Genomic DNA, 23708 nt, shown 5'->3' with positions numbered 1-23708 from the left:
AACCACCTTAATTCAATCACTGCTGGCTGTCAAATCTGTCAGTTTTGATTTTTCTTACATTCAAGTCCTGAATATTAAACAGTCTGTAAATGTTGATCACCTCTAATCAAAAATCAACTGAAATGAAGATTTCATAGATTTTAGTACTTCTTCTTCTAACTCTCCAGATTCTACAAGATATTCCTTTGTGGTGGGATTGGATCAATCTGTAGCAAGTCTATTCCATTATGGATATAACATCTATTAAATAAATATGATAATAATTTTATATGAATGTATAGCACAGTTGTGCTTTGGAGAATTAGCTCTTTGGAGAGTTAGCACAGGAAATAGCACCTTAGAGAAAAGAAATTATATTTTAGACATTTTATCTGGGCTGTTGTGGTCCACCAGATTTTGATGAAATCTACCTTCTATCAGCCTAAACAAAGAACAGTGATTACTAGAACTGTAGCTCAACTACATCTAGAGCAGTGGTTCCCAACCTATGGTTGTGGACCACCAGTGGTCCCCAAGAACTAAAATATGGTCTGTGGCCTAATTGTTGCTACATTGTTGCCACTAGAGGTACTGGTCTTGTTAAACCCTCTTACAGTGCCGAGGCAACGAGGATGCCAGGAGGGGAGAGGCTGACTACCCATGAAAGGCATGACAACAAGCCTCCTGAGTGGAGCCATTCCATGTGGCACCTGGAAGCGGGGACACCTTGGTTTCTTCATTTTTAGGCCTGTTCCTCAGGTTATTTGGGGTGCTGATTCAGAAAATTGCGTAGGATAGACCACATCAGTTCTAGATGATTAAATATGGTTTTCTGTGGGTGAGCAGATGGCGACTACTGGAAGGCATATGTTCTGTATCAAAAAGTAGAACTGATGTGATGCATCCAATGCAATTTTCTGAATCAGCATCCCAAATAACCAAACCAAATCTAAAGTTGACCAAAAACCAATTTGTAAGTCTTTTGGTACTAATGTTGGAGAGTGGTCCCTGATAACAAAAGGGTTGGGAACCACTGATCTAGAGTACCACATTCTTGTCCAAATCACCAGTGGATTGGAGGCATAGATTTCTTCAGTCCTGTTGAATCTCAATGATATGATTAATTGTATTTTGTTTGTACTGTTTAGGCAACATAGTATTTTCTTGAAATGTGTGTAGCACTGTGGCACTGTGTTGTTTTACCTGGTACAGTATGGTACTGTATTGTATGATATAGTACAGTATAGTATTGCTTTGAAATTCATGTACTAATCTAATAAATTAGTTAAGCACAGAATTAAAAATACAAAGACCAGATCCTCAGACTCATGGAAGAATGGGATGATGGGAATATCCTTAAAAGAACAAGGACTTTCCTTGGGAGTACAGAATTGAAAACTGATCAAGAAGCAGAAAAATATTCATATCCAGGACAAAACAATTGTAGGAATCAAAAATTTATTGTTTTAATAATCCTTTGTTTCATGAAATATGAGAACAAACTTTGGGAAATGTCCTGGGTTACATTGCAATGTCCAAGCAGAAACTGAAATTTTTTTAAAAAAAGATGTATAAAAGGCCTCCTTACAATTGCTGAGCATGCTTAGAAATATCCCAAGTGACCAAATAGCAAAAGGAGTAGTTATTTTGCAAAGATCAAATTTAATGCTTACTTCAAGCACCATTATATATGCTACATTCCTTTTATTTTGAGGGATCTAAACATTCAACCCTTTGGTATGATTTTTAAAAAGCATGGTAGACTTACAGAATCAAGAGAGTGCCTAGGAGCGCTGCTTCAGATGGCCTCTGTGATCAGCATTTTGGAAATCAAATTACAGAGAAGCTAAGCTTTGCCAAAAAAATATTTAAAAATGACAGCAGGGATCTTGCCTGCAAGCACATCAGGAAAAGGGGACATTCTACTGAATGAAAAGGAAACAGACTTAAGCCTGAGGCATTAACATTAACAGGCAGAGAAGATGCTGCTGTACTCTTCAAATTGTTTTGCCTGGAGCTTGGAGAAATAACTTTATGGACATCCGTTGCATTTATACCATAGATGTAGAGAAATGCAAAATGGAAGCTTTGCCCTCTCTAGCACTGAGAATTCTGCTGGATGAAAAAGTGGCATGAGATGGGCCAATGATGATGCCCCTAAACTTAGCTGAGTTTCTGAAGCAAACTTTTAAAAACTTTGTTTGGTTTTGACTTTGAACTAGACAATCATTAGATGTGACGCCTCTCCCCACCCCACACATACACAATTCAAGCAATTTTAGCCAACCATGCTAACAGTTTTGAATTTTGAAGTATTTCAGATTTCAGAATTCCAGATAATGGAAGCTTAACCTGCATTGCCAAAATGTGCAGATTTGCCCTAAATGAAATCAATACAAAGCTCACATGACATATAAAATTGTGTTTCATAAGGTATTTTTTTCTTTCATTTGCTGAAAGATGCTGGACTTGCTTCAAGTGAACAGTATTGTGGGGCTGATCTGTAAATGTTGCTTTTACCCACCTCTTTCTTTTCTTTTCTTTTTCCTCCCCCATTTTAAACAAAAAAATCCCTTTAGCTATTAAGAAGTGTGCAAATTCAGGGAAACTGCAAAATTTTCAACTATTTTTGCTGGCCAAGTTTAACACAAAGGATATGGAGCAGAATGTGTTGTATCTTTTTGTCACATTGATGTTCAGTGACCATAATTCAGCACTATAAGGATGTTTAGGTGCACAGCCTAGCCATGGTTAGATATACAGCCAGATTTGTAAGAGCTAAGCACTTGCAGACTTCTGTTTGGATTCGTAAGTTGATCAGCATCTTCCCAAGGTCTCGCATTGAAGAGATACAGGGTAACTTTATACTTAGGAAGGCATACGTTGCTTGAAAAATGTCACCTTGTTAAGGAACAAGTATGGCCCGATACATCTCAAACTCAGATTTCATTTTAATCATAAACTAAATGAGATTCTGATGCAACTAATTCTAATTAATGCAAATTAAAAATACATCTTAAGGAATCTCTATGTCCTTTAGTGCAATTCTGTAGTCAGCCTTCAGCAGACATTGGTCATATAGTCATGATAGAAGAACTAGAAACTTCTAGAAAGGTATTCTATTGTGTTAAAAATTAATAGTAGTAGTAGTGGTAGTAATTATGTTGCCTGTTTCTCCTTGTGGCTTGAGACAAGCAATTTCTTTATTTCCAGTTTCTCTCTTTCATAGGGGCTCTGTGTTCCTACCCCAGGAAATGTGGAGAGCTGACTGTATTTCTTTTCCATGCTATCTATTATCATTGGCTTCAAAATTTCTATGATCTTATTAATATTAATAGATACCTTTATAATTCCAAAGGATGTCATTGGTAGGTCTATCACAGTCATCTTTTCCCTTTCTATTTAACCTATGTTAAATGTCTAAAATGATGGTTATAATAAATGTCAGTAGGAACATTTTTGTCTTTGAGGGTTTCCACTGATCTTATTTGGCATGCTGAGTGAGTATCATGAGTTCTGCTGGATGGAGATTTTCCAGGTACTAGAAGCTAAGCCAGGGGCCCTCAGACTTTTTAAACAGAGTGCCAGGTCACAGTTCCTCAAACTGTTGAAGGGTTGGATTATAATTTGAAAAAAATAATAATGATGCATGCAGCACATATCTTAAAATAATACAAAAATTAAAATGAAGAACAATTTTAACAAATATAAATGTATTAGTATTCCAATGGGAAGTGTGGACCTGCTTTTGGCTGATGAGGTAGGATTGTTGTTGTTGTTGTTGTGTGCTTTCAAGTCATTTCAGACTTTGGTTGACCTTGAGCGAGGGCCGGGTAAATGACCTTGGAGGGCCGTATCCAGTCTTCGGGCCTTAGTTTGAGGACCCCTGAGCTAAGCTTTAGGACCTCAGAATGGGTTCAAAATCTTTATTGATTTTCTCCACAGATACACAGTGACATTTGTAAAAGCTTAGGGTTATGGTGTATGAACCTCTTTGGGGAGTGTTGCACACCAAGGCTGGGGTTGGCACCTTTGAACCCGTAAACATACCAATGTTCTTTATAAGCAAGCAGTTTATTGAAAATTAATATAGCAATAGCCAAAAGGTTAAAAGCATTCAAAGAAGTAATAAAGAAATGTCTACAAAATACTCAGTTGAACAATGTAATATAATCCAGTCAATATCCAAGTCATGAAACGGAAAAATTCCAAAGTCTAATAAATAAGTCCACAGGAGTAAAGTCTTTCAGTTCCAGAAGGTTGTAAAGACCAAAGTCCCTTGAAGAAACAGAATCAAACTTGAATCAATAATTCCAAATGCAGGAGCTTGAAACCAAGGCAAATAGCTTGCAAAAAACTCAGCATGAACATGGATTCAAAGCAGGAGTATACAGGAATCTCAGCATGAACAGGAAGGCATGGATATCAGGCATGAAGCAAAGACATGGTTATACATGAAAACCAAACGTTGGACTCACTGAAGACTACAGATTCACAGGCCCTATATTTATTCAGAAAGTAATAGCAAAAGCATTCTGTTTCCCTTGGGAAGCCTCTCCCTGACCCCTATTAGGGAGGAGGCAGAGCGCCTCCTCCCTAATTCCAGGTGGTGATCCTGAGAAATCTGGCCTTTTCAGTCAAAGATTGACTCCCTCAGTTTACCAATTAGTACATTCCTTTCGCTTTAACTATCTAGCCTTAACATTTCAAACCCTTCTTCTTTCTCTGCCTGCATTGAGACATCTTTGCCTTGTGAACCAACTGTCCCAGAATCCTCAGGTTCACTCTGGCTAACTGTATTCTCATGACCATCATCTCCATTCACAAACCCCTGAGAGTCAACAGAAACTTGATCATTTAACTCAGACATTAGAACCTCTGAAGGTTCATGATCATTCCCCTTTGAAGCCTGAGGCAAAGAGACAATCACAGGCTGAGCCCCTACAGGGAGCTACAGATGTGAATCTTACTCCCAACTAAAGCAGACCCAATGAAATCAACTTGTTGGATGATGAGTCAATATCTCAGTATTGGTATGATTATTGGATTTACTGGAAACTCATGGTTAACTGTTTTTGAAATAAATAATTTGAATATTTTTCACTTTAAGAATTAGTGTAGTTTATGATGTAATTTTTGAGAGAGAGAAGTATTCTATTTCTATGTAGTCACGCTCTATGATTTGTCTCCTTTTTATATTTTTCTTTCTTTTCCTATTTTTCTTTAAATCCTTATGATTGTACTATATCTGGAAAATACTTAATAAAAATGAAAATTATCCCATTATTTGACTAGCCTATTCTACTAGGACTATGAAGGTATAAACATACTTTGGATAAGGTAAGTTTGAATGGAGAAGAAGTTTAAGCCACAAGTCCCGATATTGCTGTAATGTGGCTAATTTTTTATTTATAATGTAAGAAAAGAGAGAAAAATAAACTCCATATAAAACAGAGTCTGATTCTAATCAGTGGTTTAGACACTTGTGATGTATTGGCCAATTATAGGCTTTGTTTACAGCCAAAAAACAACAACAACCCCTATGCATTGAATTTGCCATGCAGCCAGAAATTGAACACTGCATTCAGAATTTTCAGGGCAATCTTCTTTTGTATTTTTCATGGCAGTGGTGTATCTTTGACTATCGCAAAATCACATAAGCTCCTACATAAACGATCTTAAATATCAATGGTATACTAAGTCGTCGTGCTTGATTATATTGGCAGTCGGTGGGGTGGAGGACGGGGAGCAGGAAAGTAGCACGTGTGTGTTTTATTTTATGTGCCAGACAAACATGGAAGAAATAAGACTGCTTAATGCAGTTTCTGCTAAGTCTGTGCTAATTGTTCCCATGTCTGGAGATAAACCCTTCTTACATGTTCTTATCATGCTATCCTGGTAAGCCATAGCCACAGGTGCCATGGCAACTCTTTCAATTTTCCCTGAACAATTAGTGAGAACCTGAGATTATGTCATCATGCGAACAGATGGACATTAGGCCTTGCCCAAGTCAGTCTAATTCCTAAACTGGTACATTGATTAATGAACCCCAGATGGAAGATAAACCCATTTAACGTGTTAACTAGAGCAGTGTTTCCCCCAATGTACCATGACCCAGTACCATATTCATGCCGATTGGCTACAACTCTTCCTTTCTTTCATGGAAACTCACCAAGGACCAGCAGGCAATGGCTTTTGGACTGGAACTGATCCAAGGACCAGCACTTCAAGCAGGACTGACCTAGAGGAACAAATGCATCAGATGTTTGTTTTTGGCTCCCCTTTGAAATCTCAATGCACATTATATATTCTACATTCTTGGCTTGGAGGCTAGGTGGAATTTCTGCCATCTATAACTAGTATTGATCTTTTAGTATCTGTCAGTAACAGAATCATTGAGTTAGTAGACCACAAGGGTCTTCCAGTCCAACTCCTGCCATACGGGAAGACACAGTGAAAGCATTCTCGACAGTCATTTTTAGTTAATGGGCATAATCACTACAAAGGTTGTCTATTATAAAGTTTTATCTGACAATGCAGCTATTAGCAGATGGGTCTAAAGGTGGTGAAGTCTTCCTCCCACTTTCAAATGCTTCATACCTCTTATATGGTGTATGTTTCTTGCCAAGACAGCCAGCATTGGAACACTGGAATATGACTCCAGAGGCTAGGGTTTACATCCCTGCTCATTTAATGTAAGTTGAATGTCTGTAGCTCGGGGTCTGCTTGTATACCCATGGTAATTTTAAGTGCAGAGTGAGTATCCCTTATCTGAAATGCTTGGGACCAGAAGTGTTTTGTATTTTGTATTTTGGAATACTTTTATTTGCATATACGTACATAACATACATGCATAATGGGATATCAAAGAGTTGAGAATCATGTCTAAATACTGAATTAAATTATGTTTTATATGCACCTTATAATATAATATAATATAATATAATATAATATAATATAATACAATATCATAATAATAACTTTATTTTTATACTCTGTCACCATCTCCCCAAGGGGATTCAGGGCAGCTTACAAAGGGACATGCCTAAGATTACAGATTAAAAGCAGAACACATTAAAATCGATCAAATAAAAACATAACACAGTTACAAAACATCATCATAAAAACAATCTTATGGCTGTAGAAGTAGAAGCTGGGTTTGGGCTCAAGTAAGTGCAATGATTCCTAAGTAGAGCTGAGAAAAGTGTTAAAGGGAATCCCTTAGTCATAAAGTAATAAATAATAATAATAATAATAATAATTTATTTATTTATTTATTTATTTATTTATTATTTGCATTTATTGACCGCCCCTCTCAGCCCGGGGGCGACTCGGGGCGGTGAATAACAACCAAAAAGACAGTGTACAATAAATCAAGACAATACAAACCAGACAATACAAACATAACATATACTTATACTAAAAATCCGCTTCGTCCAGTCCTGGGGTCATAGCCAAAATTCATAGTCCTAGTCCATTCCAGTGTCGTTTCAAGATACACTCAGTTGAAGGCCTGCTCGAAGAGCCATGTTTTCAGGCCCCTACGAAAGGCCATCAAGGAGGGCGCCTGTCTAACTTCAACAGGGAGGGTGTTCCACAGCCGGGGGGCCACCACCGAGAAGGCCCGCTCTCTCGTCCCCGCCAGACGTGCCTGTGAGGCAGGCGGGACCGAGAGAAGGGCCTCCCCAGATGATCTCAAGGCCCTCGTGGGCTCATAGGCCGAGATGCGGTCTGCCAGGTATTTTGGGCCGGAACCGTTTAGGGCTTTGTAGGATAACACCAGCACCTTAAATTGGGCCCGGTAGCGAATCGGCAGCCAGTGGAGCTGGGACAGCAGGGGCGTTGTATGCTCTCTGCGTCCTGCTCCCGTTAACAACATGGCTGCCGCGCGTTGGACTAGCTGAAGCTTCCGGGCCGTCTTCAAGGGCAGCCCCACGTAGAGAGCGTTGCAGTAGTCGAGGCGGGATGTGACCAAAGCGTGTACTACCGTGGCCAAGTCAGACTTCCCAAGATACGGGCGCAGCTGGCGCACGAGCCTAAGCTGTGCAAATGCTCCCCTGGTCACCGCTGAAACCTGAGGCTCCAGGCTCAGCGACGAGTCCAGGGTCACACCCAAGCTGCGAACCTGCGCCTTCAAGGGGAGTGCGACCCCGTCCAGCACAGGCTGTAACCCTATATCCTGTTCGGCCTTGCGACTGACCAGGAGTACCTCTGTCTTGTCTGGATTTAGTTTCAGTTTGTTCGCCCTCATCCAGACCATTACAGCGGCCAGGCACCGGTTCAGGACTTCGACGGCCTCCTTAGTAGCAGGTGGGAAGGAGTGACAGAGTTGGACATCATCTGCGTACAGGTGACACCGCACCCCGAAACTCCGGATGATCTCACCCAGCGGCTTCATGTAGATGTTAAACAGCAAGGGGGACAAGATGGAACCCTGAGGAACGCCACAGATCAACGGCTGTGGCGCTGAACAGGAGTCCCCCAGCAACACCTTCTGAGTACGACCCTCCAGAAATGACCGGAGCCACTGCAAAGCAGTGCCCCCAAGACCCATCTCTGCAAGGCGCCCCAGAAGAATACCGTGGTCGACGGTATCGAAGGCCGCTGAGAGGTCCAGGAGCACCAACAGGGACACACTCCCCCTGTCTAGCTCCCGGCGCAGATCATCCACTAAGGCGACCAAGACCGTCTCGGTACCATGTCCCGGTCTGAAACCAGACTGTGCCGGATCCAGATTATCCGTGTCTCTCAAGAATACCTGGAGTTGTGAGGCCACCACGCTTTCCATGACTTTGCCCAAGAAGGGAAGATTGGAAACAGGCCGAAAGTTGTCCAATTTAGTGGGGTCGAGTGATGGTTTCTTCAACAGCGGCTTTACAACAGCCTGTTTTAGGCTCGCTGGAATCTTGCCTTCCCGAAGGGAGGCATTAACCACCACCGTTACCCACTCGGCCAATCCCCCTCTGGCCTCCTTCAGAAGCCAGGATGGGCAGGGGTCTAGGATGGACGTGGTGGGTCTCATTCCTCCAAGTATCTTGTCCACATCCTCGGGTTTCACAAACTGAAAAGAATCCAACAAAATCGGACAAGCAGGTGCTTGTGTCACATCCACAGAGACTGCATCTAATGTGGCGTCCAGCCCAGAGCGGATCAAAGCGACTTTGTCTGCAAAGAACCGAGCAAATGCTTCACAGCGCGCTGCCGAGTTGTCAGGGCTCCCACCTGACGTAGGGGGAGTTAAAAGACCTCTGACAACCCGAAACAACTCCGCCGGACGGTTTTTTGCAGACGCAATAGTGGCCGCAAAGAAAGTTTTCTTTGCGGCTTTTATTGCCGCGGCATATGCCCTTAAAAAGGACACAAACCGTGTTCGGTTTGACTCGCTTGGGTCTGAGCGCCACACGCTCTCTAGAACCCTCTTCTTTCGCTTCATCGCTGCCAGCTCCTCAGTAAACCAAGGGGCTGGTTTAGCTCGGTTACTCGAGAGGGGACGTTCCGGAGCGATCTTGTCAATAGCCCTGGTCATCTCCCCGTTCCAGAGAGCGACCAAGGCCTCGACATGATCACCTACCGCGGCGGCGGGAAACTCCCCAAGAGCCGTCAGGAATCCACTCGGATCCATTAGCCTCCTGGGGCGGACCATCCTAATGGGTCCTCCACCCTTGCGGAGGTTAGGGGGCGCAGTGAGCCTAAATCTAATCAGGAAGTGGTCGGACCATGGCAACGGAGAGATAGACAACTCCTCCACACCGCCACCCTGCTCCCATCCCTGACAGAAAACCAAGTCCAATGTGTGTCCAGCACAGTGGGTGGGGCCAGTTATTCGTTGGGACAGCCCCATGGTTGCCATGGCAGACATGAAGTCCTGAGCCGCACCTGTGAGGGTTGCCTCGGCGTGGATGTTGAAGTCCCCCAGCACAAGAAGCCGTTGGGACTCCACCGCCAGGCTCGAGACCACCCCCGCTAGCTCAGGTAGGGAGACTGTAGTGCAGCGAGGTGGACGGTACACTAGCAGAATCCCTATTCTGTCCCGGTCACCCACCCTCAGGTGGACGCATTCAAAATTTGTGGTCTGCGGGATGGGGCTCCTGGTTAGATGGATGGAATCTCTATAGACCACTGCGACACCGCCTCCCCGTCCTCCGGCTCTTGGTTGGTGTTGGACGGAGAAACCTGGAGGACAGAGCTGGGAGAGGTTTACGCCCCCCGCTTCATCCAACCAGGTCTCCGTGATGCACGCCAGATCTGCCCGCTCCTCCAGGATTAAATCCTGGATCCAAGATGTCTTTCCGTTGACAGACCTGGCGTTCAACAACACCACCTTCAAGCCAGAGGGCCCGCTCACCTGGTTACACCAATTTACCTTCGGAGACCGATTGGGAATAGTTAATTTAGATAAGCGGTCCGAATTGAGCCGAATTCGAGGTCTCCTTCTCCCGCATCTCCTCCTTCCCACCACGACCTCTATGGGGGCCCCTCGGCTAGTGGAACACCTCCCCTCCTCCATGCCGCAGTTCCGAACCATACGATCCCTTTCTCCTACACTTGTTGTTAGGCTTCTAGGTTCTTGCCAACATCCCCTCTCCCCCTCCTCCCCCCTCCCCACCACATCTTCACTCATAGGCTCCAGAACACCACCCCTTCTGCCCCCTCCACTACAAAAAAGCAACAGGAGTAATACACAAATGGGGGCAGGGGACCACATGGGTAGCAGCAATACAGATGGTAATTGATGTTCCGACTACTACAATGGGACAGTTCATAGAGTGCTAGAATTGGGAGCAATTCGTCAGTAATCGTAATGATCGTAATTAGTTGGCAGCAGCACACATTCATAAAGGCACATAAACAAAGTGCAAGGTCTGAAGGCACATTAATAAAGTGCAGATCTCAATAAAGTGCTAGGTCTAAAGTGCTCTACTTAGTTATAGTAAAGTGCGGCATAGAGGGAAGGGGAAGGGGCGTAAGTGCTGGTGCAATCTGGCAATCGATGGCAGGCGCCTAAGTGCTCTATCCTATTATAGATGGCCGATGACAACAATGACTGCCCGGAATGGACTGGTTGGTATTATACCTCTCCCTATTATGGGTGGTAATGGTGGTAATTAATTAAGTATTGCCATGACCCCAGCCTTAAAGTGCTAGATAGCCTTAAAGTGCTATTTAAAGATCTTATTCCCACATTAGCAGCAAATATGGAGGAACTATAACACGAGATGTTCACAGTGTGTAACACACTGATCAGAGATTAACAATTGGCAACGCGTTATAATTCAGATGTAATCTAGACGATTGGTGTCAATTAGCGGATGGGCTTCCGGAGATGTCGACACGGTGGTGGTCAGCGCGGTTGGTCTAACAGAGTCTACACAATAACAGTCAGTCCGGAGAGGTCAGCACAGAAATGGTCAACACAAGGTCTACACAGGGCTACACAGTGTTTTTATAGGGCCCCAAATGAAGATTGTGGGCCAGAGTCCGGCTGCCCTGGCTCCTGTGGGCTCCTACGATGTAATAGCCCACTCAGCAGAAGCCTGAGGGGCAGAGCCCAGCAGCCAGGATAGGACCACGATGGAGGGGGTCCTGCCAGCGGGAGCGATAATAATAATAATAATAATAATAATAATAATAATAATACTTTATACTCCACCACCATCTTCCCAAGGGGAATCGGGGCAGCTTCCATGAGGCCAAGCCCAACAACACAACAGTAAAAACAAAACAGCAAGAAAATAAAACAGTACAATTAATATAACTTACATAAAAACAATAACACATACTTTAAAACCTTATGGCAGGGTCAGATGTAATACATTTAAAAAAATTAAAATAAACACTGGGCGTGAACAGAGGTAGGATGTATCTAAGCAGGAAGGTTTTAAAGATAATGTAGGGAGACCAACACAACAGGTAGTAAAGTGCTTCTGAGGACAATTGCAGAGACTTAATCAGAGCAGGGCATTTTCCCTTATTCAGGGAAGGTACACTGGAACAGCCACATTTTCAGGCTCCTCCTAAAGTCTGCCAATGTAGAGGCTTGTCTGATATCCTTCGAGTGAGTTCCAGAGTCGGGGGGGGGGCATCAAGAAGGCCCTCTCCCTCACCCCCACCAATCGCACCTGCAAAGGGGGCAGAAGCAGGAGCAGGGCCTCTCCAGATGATCGAAGAGATCACGTGGGCTCATACACAGAAATGCGGTCATGCAGGTAGGCGGGTCCCAAACTGTTCAGGGCTTTGTAGGTAAAGTGTTAAGGTTACTGGAAGGAGGACCAAACTAAAGTGCAGGAGCTTAAATATGATCAAGATTATTCCCAGGTGAAAGTTTTTAATTCCCTGCAGAAAGTGGACAAGGTGACTACCTGTCTGATCTCCCTAGGGAGGGAGTTCCAAAGCCAGAAGGCCACCACCAAGAAGGCACTCTCCCTCGTCCCCACCAACCACATTTGAGACGGTGGCAGAAACAAGAGAAGAGCTTCCATGGATGATCTCAAGGTGCGTGCTGGCTCTTGGGAAAGATATGATCATGAAGATAGGCAAGTCCCAAACCGTTTAGGGCTTTGCAGGTGATAACCTGCACCTTGAATTGGGACCGGAAACTTATTGGTGGTCAGTGGAGCTGTTTAAACAGGTGGGCTGACTGCTCCATGTAACTAGCTCCCGTTAGAAGCCTGAAGGTAATTTTATACAATATTTTCAACAATGTTGTGCTTGAGACAAAGTTTGTGTACATTAACTGATCATAAGTGAAGGTGTAACTATCTCAGTCACTCATGAGGACAATTTTGGCATATTTAAAATTTCAGAATTGGAGGAATTCAAGATTGTAGTGCCCAGATCAATCTAATTCACTATTACAATGATGCTCGATGTGTGTGCAAAGTTGTGAAACAGGGAAGGAGATTACACAGTGTCACTCTTTCTTTTACTATATGTTAACAACATAATTTCCAAGACAGATACGACAAACTGGACAAGAAGTCATCAAAAGTTCTACCTATACCTCCTGTGTCATCTAAAAGGCCAAAGAGTTTTTGTTTTGCTTATTGATTTCATTGGACATTTTAAATAATAGAACAATTTATAATCTAGGAAAATAAGGCAATAAAATTTAGAATAATTCAATATTTTAAACATTTCAAAAACACATATTAAACAGTTGCATCACCTAAAAACTGCATATGCAACAATATAAATGCATATATCAAGCCTTGTTGTTTGGTTTGGTATTTTCCAATGTCCTAAGAGCTAATTAATAAAAAATATTGATTGCATATATTATACAGTACACATCTTACCCCTTATCACTCTCTATGCCAGTCTGGTGTTACTCATTTCAGCAATGTTTGTTTAAAGTATTTTTTTCTTTGTTTTCAGTTCTTACATTTCAATTTCCCCTGGCCTTGTTATTTCTATTCACCAATTTCTAGAGGTCCCCTAAAATTTAAGCTGTATTCAGATTGGACACATCTTCTGGCAAGATGTCCTTATCATCTCTCAACTATTGCTAAAGACCTTCACTTAACGTCTCCTTTATGCATAAATATTTTTCAGATGAGGTTATACTGCAAGCAACTAAGGTAGGGATATGGAATCTACATCAATGTTATTTATCTTTAAGGTGCTATGAAACTCTCGTAAGGTTTGAATTGTACTTTCACATTTTCAGAATGTATTTTTGTGCAGGAAGAAAGGGGTTCTTCTTACATTTTCATGCTGTGAACCACCTTGGCTCATCTATGACGTAAAGGGGAATAATTTAGTTTAGCAAGTAACATAAATAAAAAGGCAACATCAATACTGGAGCAGTTCCCACTAACCTTTCTGGAGGCAGCTTTCTCTTTAATTGGAAACTCTATCATTTTAAAGCCCCTGATCCTCTAATTACTCTTAGGTGCTCTTGGAAACCTCCTTGGGGACATAGTGCACATGTTAGGAGGGAGCGCTGGAAGGCCTGGAAAGGAACTAATAAGTTGAAAAGGCATTGTACAGTTTGAGCAAGAAGGTCTATTTGCAAGGGTTAGCAAACTGACTTCATTACTTACTGGCTGCCTTGGGTGATCTGGGTAGACAAAGACAGATCATTTTGTAGAGCCTGGAGGGAGCCGGAGCTATCTACCTAAGAAAACAAATACATCCAGGCCTGAGATGGAATGGGCTTTGTGTGAGAGTGTGTTTTTTTTTAAAAAAAAGATGAAGATGAAGATTTACAAGACCCATTGATGCACGTTACCGGCTTAGAGTGGATTTTGGCTGATGGCCATAGCGACTACCCTGTTTCACATACCCTGCAGTCTGCAAAGCAAGTGAATCATTTGCTTCTGACTGCAGGAAGTATTCCTTTCTTCAATAGCATCTGGACAGAAAATGGACAAGAGACCACACAGGAAAAAAGGGAGGGAGAGAAGAAGAAAGAGCTATGGGGAGGGGGGAATGACAACCACAAAGGACTCCCTTATCAAAAGATCTTATAAAACAGAGCATGAATCTTTTGATGCCTGCTCTTTGAGAACTGCACCTCTCTGTGACTGGATTGAATAAAAAGAAAAGTCATCAGGACTGTGAAAGAGCAATGAAATACCCAGCCTAGTTTTCCACTGAGCACGCAGAAAATTATTCTCATTATTTAATAATAAACCCCTTGGAACTTGATTTTTCTTTTCTTCTTTTTTTCACCCTCAAAGGAAGGGAATTAAATGTGCATGTTGTTTGTCTCTGAACATTTAATTTAACCTTTATCTTTTCTGCTCTTTTTTTCAAAGGAAAGCTCAGCAGCTGGTATGGCTGGAATTAGTAGGAAAGGTCAGATGCAAGGGCTAATAATGGCTATTCACTTGTAATGCATGTAAGGAAGGCACTCTCAAGACAGGGATCAGAAAATGAAGTTTCAGGAGAGTGGATGGGAGACTCTGCAAAGCACTAAGAAAAGTAAAAGACAGGCTCTCGGTAGGGAAGGCAGGGAAATGTTAGGGACAATGGTGATTTCTTTTTCTTTCTGGACTCTGGAGATCTTTTTTATAACCTATCCTGCTGTTTAAGCAATAAGTTAACCTTTTAAATTGACTTAGGAAACAGTTGTTTACAAGTAATGTAGCCAGTGGTAATAATGTGTGTGGATATAAATATAAATAGGCAATAAGAGCATAATGAAGTTACAGAGTAACTTTACTGGGGCAATACTACTACTACTACTACTACTACTAATACTAATCTTTATTTTTAGACCACCCTATCTCCTCTGTGGGACTTAGGGCAGTTTTCACAAACAAAGGCAAATATTCAATGCCTGGCATATACCAGGAATATTTTATAATTTAAAGTTACTTTTAAAGGGTATTTCAGGATGCATTTTTCAAGTTTTATTCAGTTGTCACTCCTAAGGTTGTTAAAAAAGTATAAGGTAAAGTAATAGTTAACCTGAGTGATGTACTTGTTTGAATGTTGGACTAAGGGCCCATTTATACTGACTACTTAGGTTGGTGTAGACAGAGATCCGCCCTGTGGCAGCTAAATGCCAAAAAGGGTCGATCTGAATTAACCTGAGGCAAAGATGCTTTAATGCAGCTTTGCCTCAGGTTAATCTAACTTGGGGGGAAATTGGTCTTCTGAAGCAGACGTTGAATTGTCCCCCAGATTAGGAACTGGCCAGCCAGTTAATAGGCAAAACTGGCTGCAGCTGTCTCAACAGCCATCCTGTACCCCCTGAACTCAAGCATCTTAGGGACATCCCTTCTCCCATGTATCACTCCCTCCTACCATCCTTCTTTGTTGGTCACATGGCTCAGTGGTAGGAGGAAGAACCTACCAGATCAGGTAGGTGACCATGTCACTGCTATAGCCAGTGTCTGTTGGGCCCCTGGCCAGCTGCGCTATACTGTTTTTGGTGCAGCTTGGTGGCAGGGATTCCCTGCAGTGGAGGTGGCTTAGGGATTCCCTATCAGGCCACAAAGTGGACCTAATCTTGTGTCTCAGATGCCAAATTGGGTCTATTTTATTTGTCTGTGTAGAACTACCCTTAGATTTCGGCCCCTTCTACACTGCTTTATACAATCCAGATTATCTGCTTTGAACTGGATTATATGGCAATGTAGAGTTATACAGTACAATCCAGTTCAGTGCAAACAATGTGATTATCTGCTTTGATAAGTGAAGGTAAAGGTTTCCCCTTGACATTAAGTCTAGTCATGTCTGACTCTGGTGGGTCGTGCTCTTCTCCATTTCTAAGCCAAAGAGTCAGTGTTATCCATAGACACCTCCATGATCATGTGGCTGGCATGATTGCATGGAGTGCCATTACCTTCTCACCAGAGTGGTACCTATTGATCTACTCACATTTGCATGCTTTCAAACTTCTAGGTTGGCAGAAGCTGAGGCTAACAGCAGGAACTCACCCCACTCCCTGGATTCAGACCTCCAATCTTCTGGTCAGCAAGTTCTGCAGCTCAGCGGTTTAACCCGCTGTGCCACCGGGGGCTCCCTATCAGCTTTGATAATCTGGATTAAATGGCAGCATAGAAGGGCCTCAGTAAGATTAGGGTTGGAACCCCTCTCAACTAGGTAGCCTTGGGGAAGTTACATTCTCTCAGTGTTTTGGAAAGCAATGGCAAATCTCCTTTGGATAAATTTTGCAAAGCAAATCCTAGGATAGGATTGTTGTAAGTTTGAGTCCACTTAAAGGAAAATAATGACAACAATTGCAGGAGCAGCAGCAGCAAAATAATAAAAACATAACAAGCAATGAAATGTGTAATGCAGCAAGTAATTTTAAAACACTGTAATGACTATCAAATTTTAGGTTTACAAATAAAAAGTATCCCTATATTCATGATTATCTACATGGGTGGCTGGGATAGTGATACCTTTTGGTTTCCAATGGTTCAATGTACACACATTTTGTTTCATGTGCAAAATTATTCAAATACTATGTATAAAATTACCTTCAGGCTATGTGTATAAGGCATATACAAAGTGCATATAAATGAATTTAGTTTTTAGACATGGTTCTTACTTCCAAGATATCTCATTATGTATGTAATACGAGTACAGGTAACTCAAGACCCCAAACACTTCTTGTCCCAGGCATTTTGGATAAAGAATATTCAATGTGTACTTCTAAAGCACTACACAGAAAATACGAATGAGCTACATGTACTTTAAAGGTAACTTTTAAAGTTCTGCTATGTAGTTGAACAATGGTTTCATGTTTTCTGTTGTATACCTCATAGTGGAGTATGATATTCCTTTACATTTTGTTAGATCTCTGGTCTCCTGATGGGAAACATTTTTTTCCTCAGCCATACCAGCTTCAAACCGGGGAGTCTGGGGCATAAATCTGGTGTACTTAATTACTAAGCTATCCCTCTTGTAGAGACTGGCTTGATTTTGAAGGAGCTGGGGCCAACAAGGAGCTCTGGTCTGGGCTGGTCCATGAGGTCATGAAGAGTCGGAAGTAACTGAATGAATAAACAACAACAAACCCTCTTGTAGCTATTTTCTAATTTTTATGTTTTAAAAAAGCAGTGATTTTCTTACAGTTTATTTTACATAACCTTTTTGGAAAGCATTTTTTGTGAACTTTAGCTCCCTTGCTCTCCCACTTAACATGGCCTAGAAATGCTTGGACTTCACTTCAATAAGTCAAGATTCTTAATAACCTCTTTGTCATCACATCCATAGACTTACATGGAAACTCCTCACTTTCCCAGGTTAGTTCTGATCTGTCATTTTAGAAGCAAAAGATATTCCTATGCAGATACTGCCTGCTTTAGGAATAAACTTGGCTTCTTGTAAGTCCAGGACAGATATCAAAGATTTCAAAGGAAACAGCCTTTCATTCTATGTATCGCTCTTGTATATGAAAACATAATATGACCGAATAGTATTTCCTTTATCTTGCCAGATATAATGCTGCTCTTTCATGTTGTGAGAGGAAATTGAAATAGATTGGTATGCAGACTGACTGCAGAACATCTGTATGTGGAAGGAATATATGTGTTTTCTAAGAGACCACTGTAGTGGAGATAGCAAGCTTCTGGACATGTTCTAAGAGCACTTAAAACATATTTATTTTATTAGCATGTCATTTCCTTTTCTTTTCATCTTTGCAGAAAATTGCGTAGTTTTTTTTAAAAAAAAGAATTAGATTTATTTCCTCCAAAATCTTAAGATCTTTTATAGATAGAGATCACTTAAATGTGGCAAATAATGGGAGTGCTGGGGACACATTTTTTATTTTCAAAATGAAGTACCTTTTGAAAATAAAAGGGAAGACTCAGTTACTTTCACAAAGCCACAACTCTGTCATTTAAACCCACTACAAGCCCTTTCTCCATTTATATTATGAATTTTTCCATCTTCTCCATGGCTTTCCTTCTGCTTCCTGCATCCAGTGTTAAAAAGGTTAGAAGTTGCAACTATCATTTTTTGCCCACAGACCTATAAATGACTGTTGTGTTATTGTGTGCCTTCAAGTCATTTCTGATTATGGCAACATTAAACAGGTAAGGCTTATTCAGTGGGTCTTGCCTTTGCCTTCATCTGAAGTTGAAGGTTTGTGAATTGCCCAAGGCCACTAAGTTGGTTTCTGTGACTAGTGGAGATTTGAGCCCTGGTCTCCCAGTTGTATTGAAACAATGATATCACATGTAGCTAGCTCCCACAGATTCAATGGGACTACTCTGTTCTTGTTACAATTTCTTCATTATCTATTTCCAGCTTAAGCAAGATTTCTTGGTAAGATTTATTTTAAAAAGATTTGTCATGGATGAGAGTTTGTAACTTGCCCAGTTTCAACCTATGAATTTCCATGGTTGCACAATGATTTGAACTCTAGTCTCCCAGATCACTGTTCCCATACACAAACCAATACACCATACTTGTTCTTAATCATTTGCTTAATTTCTTATTTCCTTCCTGTAAAATAACAAGAAAAAATAAATCATGGAGATTGGTAGGAAGGTTTGTATCCAATAAATAATGATTTGGGCTTTATTTTGCCTTTATAAAAAATCAGCTCCTTGTCAAGATGAAATGTCTTTCTTTCAATTCCCAGCTCCTTTAGAAATGTGGCACTCTGGCTGATGTTACCCAGAGCACTGAAGAGCAAGGCAGGTGGAATGTCATAGCTGAAGATAACTAACATGGAGGACAGAGAGACTCCTGGAGTGGCTTCCCAGTGGTTCCAAATCATGTTTGGTGTGGCTGGGCAGTCAAGACCCCTTCCCGCTTCTGAGGTGGTTGAGGGAGTCCCTAGCTAGGTGCCTGCAGGCCAGTTTCAGCATCCAGGATGCTGGATCAGGTAAAGGTAAAGGGTTTCCCCTGACATTAAGTCCAGTCATGTCCAGCTCTGGGGGTTGGTGCTCATTTCCATTTCTAAGCTGAAGAACCAGAGTTGTCGGTAGACAACTCCAAGGTCATGTGGTTGGCATGACTGCATGGAGCGCCATTACCTTCCCACCAGAGTGATACCTATTGATCTATTCACATTTGCATGTTTTTGAACTGCGAGGTTGGCAGAAGCTGGTCCCGCTCCCCGGATTTGAACGGGTGACATTTTGGTTACCAAGTTCAGCAGCTCAGCAGTTTAACCCACTGTGCCACCGGGGGCTCTTGCTAGATCAGTCTTGTATTAACACTCAGTGTAGAAATGCCATCTGATCATGGCAGAACAGGAAGAAGCTCTTGGGTATGTTCAAATGGGAAAATGGAGTTCTCCAGGAAGTCTACACTGGCTGGTAAATGCAATGTTTGTCTAGACCTGAAATGCTCTGAGTTGGTCCCAGAGGTGGCCACACACATCTCCCTGAACCTGCAGCAGTGGCAGGTCAGAGTCCACACAGTCCAGCTGGGCTCGCTGGACCATCACCCTACTGTCTGTGTCACCATCATTTCTCCAAACTGGCTATGTGAGAGATCCAAATAAGTATCTGGCCATTGTCGGCACAGGATGAAGGATGAGGATCATTCTGCTTTTAACAGTCCCAAAGGTTTGGATTGTTCCAAAGTTTCAGGAAAATTTCCTGACCTTCCCTAACACAAGGTTAAACTTGAATATTACCATGCAATACTTGCCAGAAGTCCAGAAACATCATGGGGATAGCAAGAAGGGGGCTAGGGTTGAGTTCAGGTTATGATACCCATGTAGATAAGCTCTAAGGCTCTTTCTTCACTCAGTCAACTAAAAAGAGGGGGTGAATTTGCTAAGTGGTTACTTGCAATATGGTGCAAATAATGATTTCCATTTCTAAGTGGGGATTTGAATCCTGTTCTTGCCGAGTCCAAATCCAGCACTAAAACACTACATCGCACTGGCTCTCTATAGCTGTTTTAACGGGTTGAAAGCCACCATGGAAATAATGCCAGGAGTCAGGAAGGATATTAAGCAAATAAACAACAAGACTTTCTGGATCTCCCAATCAGCATGGTCACTTACAGAGTTGTAGTAAAAGCAAAATCCAAAGCAAACCCCAGGTGTCTTTTCATTTTCAAACTGCAATAAATGAGAGCTCCCCTACATAGCCAGTTATAGAAAACTTTGGTAGATACAAATGGCCATTCCCCCTCCTTCCACATAAAACTCTCATCCTACATGAAAAATTGTGCAGTAAACTATGTATATCTCCATGTGATAGGATTCTCACTGCCTGCAAAGACTGCTTGTACTGTCAAAACCCTTCTGGATACACAAGGAATCTACATCTCCATGTAAGTGGCCTTTGAATTGCTCCATCAGTCTTACAAGGTACAATACTATAGAAGCCATTAAGAAGTCACAGGGGGAAGATGGATAATATATATAAAACCTGTGGTAATTATCGTTCTTTCCTAATTACAAGGAGAACTATGGCAATTTCACATATCGCTATGTGGTAAATTACAACTCTTTAATGGCATCCCTACTATGTGACCTCACATAATGACATACATTCTCTCCCCAAGTGGTATCAGACTCCTTGCGATAGATAAAGAACGACATTATTTCCATCTTCCATTTGTTCCCGGAGTTCATTGGACTTATGCACACACTTCTTATGCTACATTTACTCTGAAGTAAATTTGTTTAAATAGTTGCTATTTGCAAACCTTACCCTTTACTAAATGTCTTTCCACTGCTTAATTTTTGCAGTATAAACATATCATGAAATGTGTGTGTACCAGGAAAAATGGGGTTGAGCTAACATTGGTTTCACTCTTGAATTAAACCTTTAATGCAGAATAAACTATTTTGTGGAGATACTTATTGCAGAGTTGGTGCCACTCTCAAGCAAATATATAGAAACCTGCTTAATAAAAATCATTTATTTGTTCCAAGGCTTTTTAAACTGCACTGTGAATTGCTTTAAGAATAAAAAGGATCATGAAGGAAGAAGCCCAAGTGGATACATAAAGCTTCCAAACATGGTCAGAAAACTGGCATTCTAGGTGTTCGGGACTTCCATGTCCCACCCAGCCTGTCTAATATTTATCAAATAAGGAACTTGAACTCCCAAACATGAATAGGATCTAGGCTTCCCACCATTTTTCTATAGTAATCTAGAATTTAGGAACACAAAATATGATGACACCTCAAAGACTAATAAACAGCTATGTATGTTTTGGTGAATTTGACCTAATTTCACCAATTCATTTTCTAGCAAGCTCCTTTCTGTTAGAAGGTAAACCAAATCTCATGCTTATAATATGTAGGAAGCTGGATTTAAAAACTGTTTCCATTAGGATTATGCAATGGGCTGAGAAATATCCTGAAAACTGAAGCAAATTTGATATATTTAGACTAATTTAGATGACAGGAGAAGCAAAGCAATTCTGATTTGTCTGATTTGGGCCTGGAAATGATCAACCTGATCCAAACTCATTTAGAATCATAGTATAGTGTCACAGAACTAGAGAGTTAAATGGTATTTCAGTCCAACTTTGCATCCATGCAGGCATCCACAACTGAAACATCTCTGACAGGAGGCCATTGAATGGAGGAAGTACACCACCTTCTGAAGCAATTCTTGCTTTTTTTAAAAAATATCAATAACAATTATATTCATGATACACAGACTCATAGAATAATAGAGTTGGAAGAGACCACATGAGCCATTTATTCCAACCCCCTGCCATGCAGGAAAAACACAATTAAAGCACCCCTGACAGATGGCCAATCAGCATCTGCTTAAAAGCTTCCAAGGAAGGAGCTTCCACTACACCCTGAAGCAGAGTTCCACTGTTGAACAGCTCTAATAGCCAGGAAGTTCTTCCTTATGTTCAGGTGGAATCTTCTCTCCTGTAATTTGAACTCATTGCTCTAAGTCCTAGAGGCCATCCAAGACCTGTCTTAGTTTTACTGTAGTCATCCAAATGATGCCTCCAGTAAAACCGCATAAATTTGGGTCAAAGCAGGTAAATCCAGAATTAATTAGATACCTTATAAGAACCTCCTGGCATGTAGAAACAATGCTCCAGGAGAGGAGAGGTAAGAAGTGATTTTCTTTCTCACCCCCCCCCCCCCACACCCGGTCTCCTGACATGTCATTTCTACTTGCCAGGAAGACTCCAGCAGTACTTTAATGGTGGCTGGGTAACTTCTTTTATTTTTTTTAAGTGCTTGGGTTTTTTTTGGGGGGGGGGCTTCTGGTTGTTTGGGCATCCTCCCAGAAGGTACCAGAAGGACATTAAAACACCCCCCCCCGGGGGGGGGGGAGAACAAGTTTTGAGGGAAGTTGTGGGGACTTAAACATGCACTGAAGCAAGTTTCTTAAACCTATTTCAACAAGTGTTTAAGTGAAGTCTGGAAGCTGCTCCCTCTTCCTTATGACACCCTTTCACATATTTATACATGGCTATCATGTCCCCTCTCAACGTTCTCTTCTGCAGGCTAAACATACCCAGCTCTTTAAGATGCTCCTCATAGGGCAAGTTCTCCAGATTTTTGATCATTTTAGTCAGCCTTCATTTCAGCTTGTCAATACCTCATTTGAACTGTGGTGCCCAGAAGTGGACACAGTATTCCAGGTGAGGTCTAACTCAAGCAGAATAGAGAGGATACATACAGTAATTCCTTCTTCTTTAACAAATACAATACTTTTAAGTATATTTTTACCTCTATCACTTGCTTCTACCTTCCCCTCCTTAAGTTATAAACCATATTCCTTTTAATCATCATGGATATAATTATATTCCAAATAATTACAGACGAGTACAACACCTTCTGAGATAACTCTTGAACCCTTCTTAGTGTCAGAAAATTATTTCTAATGTTTGACTAGAAATCTCCTTTCTTGCTTCAGGTCCTATATTCTAGAGCAGAATAAAATAAACTCACTCCATCTTCCATATGACAGATCCTCAGATATATAAAGAGGGCTATTTTATCATTTCTCAATCTTCCCTTCTTCAAACTAAACATATCCAATTCCCTGAACTAATTTCAACAAATCAGTGCAAAGGGGAATCATATAATATGTTTCTAGCTGTACAATCTGAAGAAAATTCCATAGCAGGTGGCAGGGAGAGGGAGGTCACAAAGCTTGGAGGGACAGAAACGATGGTGTAATGTCACTGGACATTTGAGAAGTCAATGGCTTCTGTGTCACAGTGATTTTTCCAAATATTAATTCCAAATTTTAATTTAGCTACCCAAGTGGTTCCCAACCTTTGGTCCTCCAGGTTTTTTTTTTTTTTTTGGACTTCAGTTCCTACAATTGCCTTTCCATATGCCGATGAGCACAGAGAAAAGGTGATGGTGC

Source organism: Anolis sagrei, chromosome 2, assembly GCF_037176765.1.
Source record: "Anolis sagrei isolate rAnoSag1 chromosome 2, rAnoSag1.mat, whole genome shotgun sequence".
In the NCBI taxonomy this organism is placed as follows: Eukaryota; Metazoa; Chordata; class Lepidosauria; order Squamata; family Dactyloidae; genus Anolis; species Anolis sagrei.
This window is presented reverse-complemented; position numbering follows the sequence as displayed.